Source organism: Mesoplodon densirostris, chromosome 6, assembly GCF_025265405.1.
Source record: "Mesoplodon densirostris isolate mMesDen1 chromosome 6, mMesDen1 primary haplotype, whole genome shotgun sequence".
Classification (NCBI taxonomy): Eukaryota; Metazoa; Chordata; class Mammalia; order Artiodactyla; family Ziphiidae; genus Mesoplodon; species Mesoplodon densirostris.
Window position 1 is genome coordinate 25,145,643 of NC_082666.1, and position 12,661 is coordinate 25,158,303.

General features: G+C 46.3%; 1 protein-coding gene across 2 annotated transcripts in view; it reads right to left on the bottom strand.

The window, feature by feature from the left end:
* GABBR2 (gamma-aminobutyric acid type B receptor subunit 2) overlaps positions 1 to 12,661 on the bottom strand; it is a 369,607-nt gene that overhangs the window by 40,459 nt on the left and 316,487 nt on the right. The gene's annotated exons all lie outside the window — the stretch shown is intronic.

The window sequence follows — 12,661 nt, forward strand, 5'->3', positions numbered from 1 at the left end:
TGTTGGTTTCCGTGGTTGGTGGCTTCCTGCAGCTGTTTTTTTTAACCCACCTGAAGTTCTGGTCTGCAATTTGCTCACCCTCTGCCTCTCAAGTGCAATGAAAAATGCTCCAGAAATAGAAAACTCGTAGTTTTTCCTTCTTTCCTATTCCTTGCTCTCTGACTTCCAATGCGGAAACAATTGTTCAAATGATGATTCAGGGACTTTCAGGAAAACATGAGACTGGAGGGGCTCATTCAGCTCTGTGGGATCCACACATGTGAACCTTCCCAGGCCCCACCCCATAGTCTGCATTTCCTTTGTCACCGTCACAGTCTCTAGCTGGGAATTGGGGTAAGGGTTGGTAGGGGCCATGTGGACTTCAGGTTTCTTGGATTCAGGTTTTTCTTCCCTATTTTTTAGCCTTAAATGTATTGTCCTGGGTCGGTTTCTAACTCTGGTATCCAAAATGCAGTCCTGGGCCCTTCCTATAGGTTGGTGAGGCTCTGGTTCAGAAAGTTTCAACCCTGGCTGCACAACAGAACCCATGGTAATTTCTAAAAAATCCCAATGTCCAGGCTTCTTTCTAAACCAATTAAATCAGAATTTCTGGGGGGTGTGACATGAGTACCAGTATTTGAAGATCTTTTCTGGGGTGATGTGGCCAGGATTGAAAACCACAAATCTAGCCTATCTTTATGTAAAGAACTCTTACAACTCAACAACAAAAGGATGAAGAATTCAATTAGAAATGGGCAAAGGACTTAAGTAGATATTTCTCCAAAGAAGATATACAAATGGCCAATAAGTACATGAAAAGTTGCTTAACATCATTAGTCATTTGACAGTCATTCTCATCAAAACCACAATGAGATACCATTTCACACCTATAATCAACCAGGATGATTATAATCAACCAGGCAGATAAGTAACAAGTGTTGGTGACAATATGGAGACACTGGACCCCTCATGTATTGCTGGTGGGAATGTAAAATGTTGCAGCCACTGTGGCATGGTCTAGCAATTCCTAAAAATGTTAAACAGAGTTACCATATGACATAGCAATTCTACCTATCTCTTTCTCACTCTCTCTCTCTCTCTCTCTCTCTCTCTCTCTATATATATATATATATACACACACACACACACACACACTCACACACACACATACATACATACCCAAGAGAATTGAAAACATATGTTCACATAAAAACTTGTACATAAATGCTCATGGCAGCATTGCTCATAATAGTCAAAAAGTGGAAACAATCCAGATATCCATCAATTGATGAATGGACAAATGAAATGTGGCACATCCATATAGGGGAATATTATTGAGCCATAGAAAGGAATGACATACCAATACATACTACAACATGGAAGAACCTTAAAAACATTATGCTAAGTCAAAGAAGCCAGACACAAAAAGCCACATATTGTATGATTCCATTGATATGAAATCTCCAGAGTAGCCAAATCCACAGAGCCATGAAGTAGATTATTGGTTGGCAGGGGCTGGAGGGAAGAGGAAATAGAGGGTGATGTGTAAAAGGAACAGGGGTTCTTTTCGGGGTGATGAAAATTTTCTGGAATTAGATAGTGAGGATTGGTTGTACAGCCTTACGAATATACAATATTAAAACACACTGCAGTATACATTTTAAAACTGAACTTTATGGTATGTGAATTGTATCTTAAAAAAAAAAAGATAGGGCTTCCCTGGTGGCGCAGTGGTTAAGAATCCACCTGCCAATGCAGGGGACATGGGTTCGAGCCCTGGTCCAGGAAGATCCCACATGCCACGGAGCAACTAAGCCCGTGGGCCACAACTACTGACCCTGGACTCCAGAGCCCGCGAGCCACAACTACTGAAGCCCGCGTGCCTAGAGCTTGTGCTCCGCATCAAGAGAAGCCACCGCAATGAGGAGCCCGCGCACCGCAATGATGAGTAGCCCCTGCTGGCCACAACTAGAGAAAGCCTGCGTGCAGCAACGAAGACCAAATGCAGCCAAAAAAAAATAAAAAGATATATGTCTGCCATGGAGAGTGGCTTGGAAGGGTCTATGAGTGGAAGCAGGGAACATGCTTAGAAAGTTGTGGTAACAACAGTAAACAACAACTTAGTGGCCTACACAATAAAGGTTCTTTACTCATCATCCCTGTTCATTGTGTGTCAGCTGTAGTTCTGCCTCATAGTGGCCCCTCTGGGATGCGAGATGGTGGGAGATGATGGTACTTTGGTCCTTGGTGGTAGCAGTGAAGATGGACAGAAGTGATGGATTAGGATAGGATTTGACAGTAGAGTATGCAGGACTAGCACAGAACTTCTCAGAGAATATTTCATTGATCTCATAATAAAATTGCCCTAAGACTGGCTTCATTCAATTGTTCAACTGATATTATCTATTGAGTGTGTACTATGTGCCAGGCACGTTTGCAGGTGCTGGGGATACAGCAGAGAATAACATACAACTCTGCCCCCTCCCTATTCTCATGGAGCTCACATTCGAATGGGGGGGTAGCAGCTGTGACAGTGATTAGGAAGTGGGTGGGCGGCACTACAGTAGTCATTATGGCTGAACATCGATACCTGGTTCTTCCTGTCCTGGACACATAGTAGGACCGCTCTTTCCTGCCCCACTGAACCCAGGCATGGAGAATTAACATGATAGGGCCAATGAAATATGAGTGGAAGTGACATGTGGCAGTTGGGAGTGGAAGCTTTAAAAGTCACCTGCCATACACTCTTTCCCGTTGCCACAAAAACTGTCCCAGAAGGTGCCCCACCAGCTGTGTCCTGGAGCGAGGATGCTAAGGGCGGAAGCTGCAATGGATCCTCTACGAACAAGTGCTATGATGAGTGAAGTCTCTGTTGTTTTAATCCACGGAGTTTTGTTGCTGTTGTTGTTACCACAGCAAAACCTAGCACACCCCGTTCTCTCTCACTCTTCACCCTCTGAGGGACATTACATCCAAACACGATCCTGGCTCATATTTTAGAAAAGTAAGCCCAGTAAGTCAAACGTAAAACCAAGAGTCTGGAGACATGTGTCATGGAGAAGACGACAGCCCACCCCGTGTGCATTTAATTTTGCCCATCAGACTGCAGCCCTCGAGGGAGCCTGAGCACAGCACACAACAGGCCCCCCATAAATGCTGAAGGAGCGCCGGGATGACACACCATTTCCAAAGAGGTAGGTTGGTTGGAATTCCCCCACAGAAAAGAGGGAATGCTTCCGTGGGTGCCACAGCCTGTGTTTCTGCCAACATGGACGGGGGGACAATCATCAAAATTTAAAGGTAGTCTTTGCTCAAGAACTGGAATGGCTTTACCAAGACACAAGTGGTCAGAAGAGGCCAGGACTGCAGATCATCTTCCAGCTCTTGTGCTCCACGGCACTTGAAAATTCCTAGTAAACAGCCCACCCCCTGCAGAGCACCTGGACAGGTAGAGACTAGAGAATCTCTTGCCTCAGGGCTGTCCCCTGGTGCAATGGCTCTGCATCTTTTGCTCTGTGTCCTGAGGGGCCTCTGGATCCCAAGTACCTCCTGAAGACACTAGGGAAGCCAATAAGGAAGCTGAAATAAACTGCAGTCTCCCATGGACCTAAGATGCCTTCTGAGGCAAGATGTTCCAGAAACCTGGCTGTGGCCGGCAGAGCTGTCCGTCCATATGTTGGGTCCACAATGCCAACTGCAGCTGGGACCCCTGCCAGAAGGAGGTTGTCTTCAGGCATCCTTAAAACGTCTCTCTGGCATATCGTTCCAATTAAATCTCATCTAGCATTCGCACTTTAATAACTTAATCTGGAACTTACACCTTGCCTCCTCTCCCAAAGGGGCTGAGGCAGTACAACATAAAAGCCCAAACACAACGGGACAATTAAACATACAGACAAACGATCAGAAGGCGAGACAATCCTCCAGGAACCTGAGAAAAGATGGTTACTGTGGCTGAGTGTTGAATTTGGCTCCACCTTTCTGGCAGCCAAAGTTAAAAAGAAAACAGAGTTCAGTTATTCAGTTATGATTGCTTGATTGAAAGAAGGAAGGAGATACAAGTTCATGGCGGGTGGTGGGGGGGAAGCACAGCCCATTTCCTGGCACTAAAGTCTGTGAGCATCTATCCTGTGGATCTTTATCTCAGGGGCATTAAGTCACAAACTGAACAACAGCCTTTTATAGAAGATGCTGAATCATTCTTCAATTGGCAGCTTTAGCCCCGTAATTGGGCCCTTGATAAAAGGTGAGGGTGTAGTATTAAATTAAATTGCAGCTCGGCAAAGACATTGCTTGGAGAAGCCGGCTTAATGGGCCCAGACAGGTGGGTTGAATTCGGACATGTGGAGGCATGGGGAGAGAGTTCTAGGTGGAGGGAACAATTTATTCAATAAATATTTACCGAGCACTTGCTGTGAGCCAGACCCTGCCACTGGGCGCTGGGGACACACGGATGGCCTTGGCCTCTGAGGAGGTCACAGACTAGGAGGGGCCAGGTGCACAGACAAATAATTACCACTGTTGTGACCAGATGAGGGGGCCAACAAGGTGAGGCGGGGGCCTAGACAAAGGCATCCAAGGCAGCCCGCATTCTCCAAATGCTCCTGGAGAAGACGCTTCTGACTGCCTCTTGAAGGTCAAGTAGGAATTTTTTACATGAAGACGGGGTATTGGGGTGGGAAGGAGGGTGGTCTGGGTAGAGGAGGACAGCAAATGCAGAGGCGTGGGGGGATAGCGTGTGACGTTTTGGAGAAGTGCCATTAATAAGGGGAGCTGAGTACAGGGAGCGAGGGAGGGGCCGAGAGATGAGGCAGGGGAGGCAAATGAGGCCAGGTCACCGGGTCATCGAGGTCCCCTTGAACTGCTAAGGAGTGAGGGCTTCATCCCCTAGCTGATGGGGAGGACTTTCAACAGCAGAACGGCATGGTCAGAACATCAGATGGTGTAGTCCTCTCCTGGGAGGAGTTAGTCAGGCTCACTGGGGTGGCTCTCAGCTAGCGAACCCACCCGAAGTCCTTGCAGAGTCCCACTACCCTGCTTGGGGCATGGTCTGCATCCGGGTGGGGCCTGAGGACGGCCATCCAGAACCCCATGGATGACTACGGATGAGAGACCTGTCCTACTGTTCAGGGCTGGTGGCGATGACCCATCACTTGGAATGTGACCTTGGCATCAAAGCCTTGGACCACCAGGCTGCCCATGTGCAGCCCAGAGAGCAGGGTGCACCTTGACCCTTAGCAGGCCCCTCACCCTGGACATTCTGATGTCTCTTTTTTCAAAATAAATAGCATGAGATGGAGCTTGGACAAGCTTTATGAAGATACCAGACGTTTCTGAAAGTGTCTGCTTTAGGATTGGATTTTTTTCAGAGCAACTGTAGAGGGAGGCAGAAGATAAGAGTTAAAATTATTTAAAACTCTATGTATTTGCCTCTTCCAATATCCATTTCCATAGAAACATAACTGAAATAAGACGCCAGTTTCAGAGCCAAGGGCAGTCCATGACTTCCAAATCCCGCATTTGCTTCAAAAAGCACAGTCAAAGCACGGAATACGGAGGAAAGTCTGAAATACTCCTGTGTCCCACACTGCCCTTTACCTGGTCACTGCCCAAGTGGCCAGAAAGGCACAGAACCCAGAGCGCAGGTGGTTCTTGAGGCGGGCTGCCAGGCAGCCGGTGTGGACAGCCTGCTGCCATTTCTGTAAGTGAACGTCACACACGTAGCTCCCGTGGGTGACCGACTGCACGTGATTCTGTCTCTGCTGCCACCTGTCTGGGAAGCGGACGGGGGGAGGCTCAGGGAGCAAGAGGCAACCGCAGGATGCTGCTTCATGGGCTGCCTGGGGCTCTCCGAGGGTTCAACATTGGTGGCCTTTAGTGCTGTCTGCCATTTCCTCTCCATTTCAAAACCTTTTCAGAATGGTCAAGTGGAGGCGTAGGTGGTGGCCTGGTAGAGAAGAAAGGCTTGGGAAAAAGCAAAGAACCCTTCCACCTAGATTCACAGGCTGTCTTCACACCATCAGTATGCACTGCTTTCACTTCAGGGGAAATTATCCAAATTATTTTCTTTAAAAGCAAAAAAAAAAAAAAAAACCAACAACAAAAACCCATATGGGTGTGTGTGTATATGCACACACATACACAGTGTCAATTCTTGGTTTTCATCTTACTTGATCTAAAAGTAGCGTTTGACACGCTTCATCAAAACTTCCTCCTTGAGACATTTTCTTCATCTGGTTTCCTAGACACCAGACTCATCTGATTTTCTGTCTCTATGGTTTCTCCTTCTAGGTCTCCTTTGCTGTTTCCCTTCTACCTCCCGGCTCTCCAAACATGGGAATAATTGAGGGTCTGACCTTGGTCCCCTTCTTGTCTCCATCTAAATGCCCCCCCAGTGCTCTCAGCCAAGGCTTTGTGTCATCTATATGTTGACTGCATCCAAGTGTCCATCTCCAGCCCACACCTCTCCCTGAACCCCACACCCGTATGTCCAATACCTATTCACCATCGCCACTAGTATTGTAGGTATACAAAAAAGGAGAGTTTTTCCCTTTTTCCCAAGAATATAAATTGTATTTTAAAAACCTTTTTTACATACTTGGCAGATTTATCCACCCCTGCTACCTGTGAAATGCAGAAACAGCCAATCTGCCCGTCAGACTCCATAAAGCAGAGGAAGCAAGGTGCAATGCAGGAGTACTGAGGACGGGGCCAGGTCACTGGGGTGGATGGTGAGGGAGCCTGTCAGTCCTTGCCTTGGTCTGGAACATTCATCTCTGGAGACCCCTCCCTTCCTTCCTCAAATTCCTCCCGTGCAGGGACAGCTTTCTCTCCCTCGCTCTATCTGTGGGCAGCCCTCTCTCCTGGCTACCCGCTTTGTTACCGACCACCACATCAGAGTCCCCTGCCCTGGCTTCTCCCCTTGTTCCCATCCCTGCTTAGTTATTCCTCGGGCTCCAGTTGGGACATCTTCACTCTGACTGTACCCACTCTCTGGGAGACCACACTCATCCCCACAGCTCCCATCCTCAGTGTATTAACCGCTCCTCCCACAAATCTCTATCTACTGGACAAACTGCTCCCTTGTGCTCTAGGATCCTGCATCCGATCTCCTTTCTGACCAGAAATGAACCCCTCACATGCCCTCCAAAACCCACTCCTCATTCTGCACTGACCTCGGTGATGAGGTCCGCCACCCACCACCCACTCAGAAATCCGGGCACTGCCCTTTGCTGCCTCCCTGCCCTCCTTCCCCCTTAGAGTCAATCAGCCACCAAGCCTTGTCACGTCTGCTTCCTTATTATCTCTCAAATCCACCCACCTCTCTCTGTTCCCACTGCAACTGCCCTGCTTTAGGTCGCCATCGGCTCCTGCCTGGATTGCTGCAGAAACCATCTCTGAGCCACTGCTGGGCCTTCAGCCTCACCCCTTCATCTGTTCTCACCCTGCCACCAGGTCAAATCTGATCATGTCACTCCCTGATTAAATGTCTTTCATGTTGAATTTTAAACTCTTCTGCTTAGCACACAAGGTCCCTAATGACCCGGGCTCTGCCTGTGTCATCATTTGTCCTTCCTGTCACCTCCCCAAAGGCACCCTCAGCTTTGGACAGCAGAACCACTTTGTATATATTTTTAAGCCATTTAGGAAAAAAATGATATACTAACATCATGTTTAATGTTGAGAAGCTAGATGCTTTCCCTCTGAGATCAGAAACTAGGCAAGGTTGTTCTCTCTCACCACTCCTATTCAACATTGTACTGGGAGTGCTAGCTAATACAAAAATAAGACAAGAAAGGAAATAAAATGCATATGGATTGGGAAGGAAAAAACAAAATTGTCCTTTTGTTAATGACATGACTGTCTATGGAGAAAGTCCCAAAGAATCAACAAAACCCTCCTGGAACTAGCAAGCAATTATAACAAGGTTGTAGGATTCAAAAGACTTTTGTAAAAACAAACACAAAAACAAAAACACAACACCATTTATATTAGCACCAAAAACAAAATAAAATACTTAGGTGTAAATCTAACAAAATATATATAAAATCTATATGAGGAAATCTACAAAGCTCTGATGAAAGAAATCAAAGTAGACTGAATCACACAACAATGTAAAGCAATTATACGCCAATAAAGATGTTAAAAAAAAACAAAAACAAAAAAACCCAAAGTAGATTGAATCAAAGTAGATTCCATGTTCATGAATAGAAAGACACAATATTGTTAAGATGTCAGTTTTCTCCAACTTGATCTATAGAATTAATGCAATCCCAATCAAAATCCCAGCAAGTTACTTTGTGGCTATTAACAAACTGATTCTAAAGTTTATATGGAGACTTTGTATAAAAGACCCAGAATAGCCAACACTATATTGAAGAATAAAAGTCAGAGAACTGATATTATTCAACTTATTTGACTTCAAGGATTACCATAAAACTATGAATCAAGACAGTGTGGGATTAGTGAAAGAACAGATAAATAGGTCAGTGAAACAGAATCTAAGTCCAGAAATAGACCCACACTAATACAGTCAACTCATCTATGACAAAGACACAAATGCAATCCAGTGGGGAAAGGATAGTATTTTCAACAAATGGTACTGGAACAACTAGACATTTACATGCATAAAAATGAATCTAGACAGTGACCTTGCACCTTTTACAAAAATTAACTCAAACTTGATCATAGACCTAAATGTAAAACACAAAGCTATAAAACTTCTGGAAGTTAACAGGAGAACATCTAGGTGACCATGGGTTTGGCAATGAGTTTTTAGATCACAACACCAAAAACATGGTCCATGAAATAAAAAATTGTTAACTTGGACTACATTAAAGTAAAAAATTTCTGCTCTGCTAAAGACAATAAAAAGACAAGATACAGACTCAGAGAAATTATTTGCAAAATATATACACGATAAAGTTCTTGTATCCAAAATATACCAAGAGGGAATTCCCTGGCGGTCCAGTGGTTAGGACTTGGTGCTCTCACTGCTGTGGCCCTGGGTTCAATCCCTGGTTGGGGAACTAAGATCCCACAAGCTGTGCGGTGCGGCCAAAAACAACAACCACAAACAAACAAAATAGACAAAGAATTCTTAAAACTCAACAATAAGAAGACAATCTAATTAAAAAGTGGGCAAAAGATCTGAACATATACCTCACCAAAGAAATATGTGTGGCAAATACTATAAGTATATGAAAGGATGTTCCACATCATATGTCATAGGAAATTGTACATTAAAACAACAATGTGGTACTACCACACACTTATTAGAATGGCTAAAATCCAAAATACCAACAACACCAAATGCTGACAAGGTTGGAGCAACAGACACTCCCATTCATTGCTGATGGGAACGCAAAATGGTACAGCCAGTTTGCAAGACAGTTTGGCAAAACTAAACATACTTGTAGAATATGAACCAGCAATCCTGATTCTAGGTATTTACCCAAATTAGTTGAAAACTTATGTCCACATAAAACCCTACACAAAAGTCTTATAGCAGCTTTATTAATAATTACCCAAACTTGGAAGCAACCAAGATGTCCTTCAGTGGGCAAATAAACTGTGGTGCATCCATACAAAACAATATCATTCATTGATAAGAAGAAATGAGCTATCAAGTCATGAAAAGACATGGAGGAATCTTAAATGCATATTGTTAAGTCAAAGAAGCCAGTCTAAAAAGGCTACATTGTGTATGATTCCAACTATATGACATTCTGGAAAAGGCAAAGCTATGTAGACAGTAAAAGGTCAGTGGTTACCAGGGGTTGGTAAGCATAGAGGATATTTCAGACAGTGAAACTGTTCTGTATGACACTGTAATGGTAGGTACATAATTTTACGCATTTGTCAAAATCTATAGAATGTACAACACAAAGAGTGAATTCTATGTAAACTATGGATTCTAGCAAATAACAATGTGTCAGTATTGGTTCATCAATTGTCACAAACATACCACATAATGCAAGATGTTAATAATGGGGGAAACTATGGGGTGTGGGGTGGGACATATACGGGAACTCTCTATGCTTTCTATTAAATTTTTCTGTAAACCTAAAACTGGTCTAAGAAATGAAGTCTATTAATTAAGCATAAAAACTCCTTTAAAATGATAAACATCATGTATTTAGAACAGTATCTAGCACATGACAAGTGCTATATAAATATTTATTATGTACAAATGAATAAATGTGGAGCCAGGATGCCTCCAGTCGGACTCCAGAATCAGAGTTTTATTCCCTGGACACTTGCACTGAGAGAATCTCTTCCACGAGTTATTCTGGAACTCTTCTGTTATTCTCAAACCCCGCATCTTGTTTATTTACTTCCAGCTGCTATCAGAATCTGTGCAATCTAAAGTGACTGTGCTTATTTGCGTGTTTACTGTCTGCCCCCCACTAGCTGGTGGGCTCCATGAGCTCAAGGTGTCACGCTGTTGTGCTCACCTCTGTCTCCCCAGCGAGGTGAGGTCTCCCAGCATGCAGCGGTGCTGGGCTGGGTGGTGCGGGAGAGTGATCTATGTGGCCCAGGAGGGGTGGGTGGGGCAGAAATGCACTCAGCAGGGGTGAACAGCATGCTAAGTGTCCTGACAGGGGATGCCTAGATGTTGGGGACTGGAGTTGGGAGGAGCAGGCGCTTAAATCTGGTGGAGCTCAGGAACACATTGGCTAATACAGGGGCCTGGAACTGGAGTTCATTTACTTGTCAGAGAAGGTTCTGGAAGGGGGGACAGCACGGGCAAAGGCTTGAAAGGGCAACACAGAGCAAGGCCTGTGACTGGAATCCTGAGGTATTTAGAGTGTCCAGAGGGACCAAAGGCATCCGAGGTAGGTGTGGTCTGAGGGGAGGAAAGAACAGACCACAGAGATCTTTGATCACCTCTCCCCCAAGCATAAACTTTCCCTCTCACTGGGGGTTCTGGAGCAAACAGCCCCTCAAGGAGAACTTAGGACCCCTTAATCCCTGGGCACACTGTTCAACTGTCATGCTGAGTCTCACAGAGGAGGGTCTGAGGGACCCTCCTGATGGTTTAGCGATGTTTGATGGAAAAATGACAATAAACCGACGGGGCTGTGGGTCGACAAATCAAAGGTTCTGCTACCATGGCAACAGAATGACAGGGCAACCCTAAAATTAGAGGAGAAATGAGGATCAGGCCAGGAAAGGTTCAGAGAGAAATCTCCGCAGATACTTGGAGGGAAACACAGAGACAAGGTGTGGGGACCTCGAGCCAGGGATGTGGCTCTCCTCCAGCCACCCCGCTTCAAAAGTCTAGATGCCGCGGGCAGGACCCCCTTCCTTCCCAGGCTCAGTTTCCTCATCTACACAGAGAAGCACTTCCGTGGCACCCGGCTGCTCCTCAGTTTGAAAACCATTCCCTGGAAGGTCTGGAATGGGCTTGCGCTGTATGTGCGGAGCCATGCAGAGCAACAGTACTTACTACAGAGAGCAAGGAAGAAAGGTAAGGTGGGTGGTAGCAAACTGTCCCTCATGCTTACGGTCTGCACAAGGTCCACCTCCTGTAAACAGTCCGGGGGACAGGCTTCCTGGATTTATGTCCAGAGTCGCCGACTCTAGCCCTGCAGCCTCTCCCACCACAGCCAGATCCCAGGGGATCCTGTGCACGCTCCGCCCCGGCCTTAACCTTGAGCGGAGGTGACGGCGCCCTGCCTCGCCGGCTGCCATTGGGCTCAGCATCAACCCAGCGGGGTCTGCTCTCTGCCCATCTGCCCCAGCTCCAGGCCCTCCCATGGGCTCCGCCTGACTCGCCTTTTCTCCTTCCCTGATATCCTGGGCGCTCAGTCCGCCTGTTACCTATTTTTAGGCTTCGTCTGCAAAATGTGAAAGCCCTTCTTTGCCCAACCCACTTCACAGCCCAGTGACCAAGGGTCTGTGAATACACCTGAAAACTACGAAGTGCTGTCGTGTATTGAAAGGCAGGGTGGGGGAGTGGGTGAGACGATAGTTGGTGGTGTTGCCACTAACCTGCTAGGTGACCTTGGGTGCCTTATATAATCTCTCTGGGTTTCTGTTTCCTCATCATTAACATGGAGTTCAGGATAGCACCTATTCCACAGAGTTACTGTGAGGATTCAGTGAATTAACACACACATCTAGCTACCGCATCACCGTTGTTATTACAGTTATTAGCATTATTGCTTCTGATTATCATCACCCCAGGCTCTCCCTAGCCAGGAGGCCCGGTTAGCCAGTAACAACCCTTCCTCCTGTTGATAGCCTGTCTGGATTTCCAAATCCTGGTGGTGGGTGGTGAATTCCCCTGGGATGGAGTTGGGGGCAGGTCTGCTCCTTCGCCAACTGTGCAGATGAGTGATGACCAGATGTCACCTCCCCTCTAGCCACAGCCCGTCTGCGCGAGTGGCCTCAGCTGAGCTCCTGCCCCCTTGGCCCATGGGCACAGCCAGCGCAGGTCTGTCCTCTGCCAGGTCTGATTGTGCCTGTCTGGAGTCCCGCTTCCTCCCCGGAGGGACACGTAAGGCAGTGAGATGGAGGCGCACAGCCTTAAATCCTTCTCCTAAATCTGCGCTGTCAGGAAACAGCATTCTCTGCCACTGCTCCGACTGCATAACTTCTTACCGGGCTGAGCAAACCCTCTGCCTGTCTCCAGACAAACGAGGCCCGGCATCTTATTTGCTAGAAAACCCTTCTT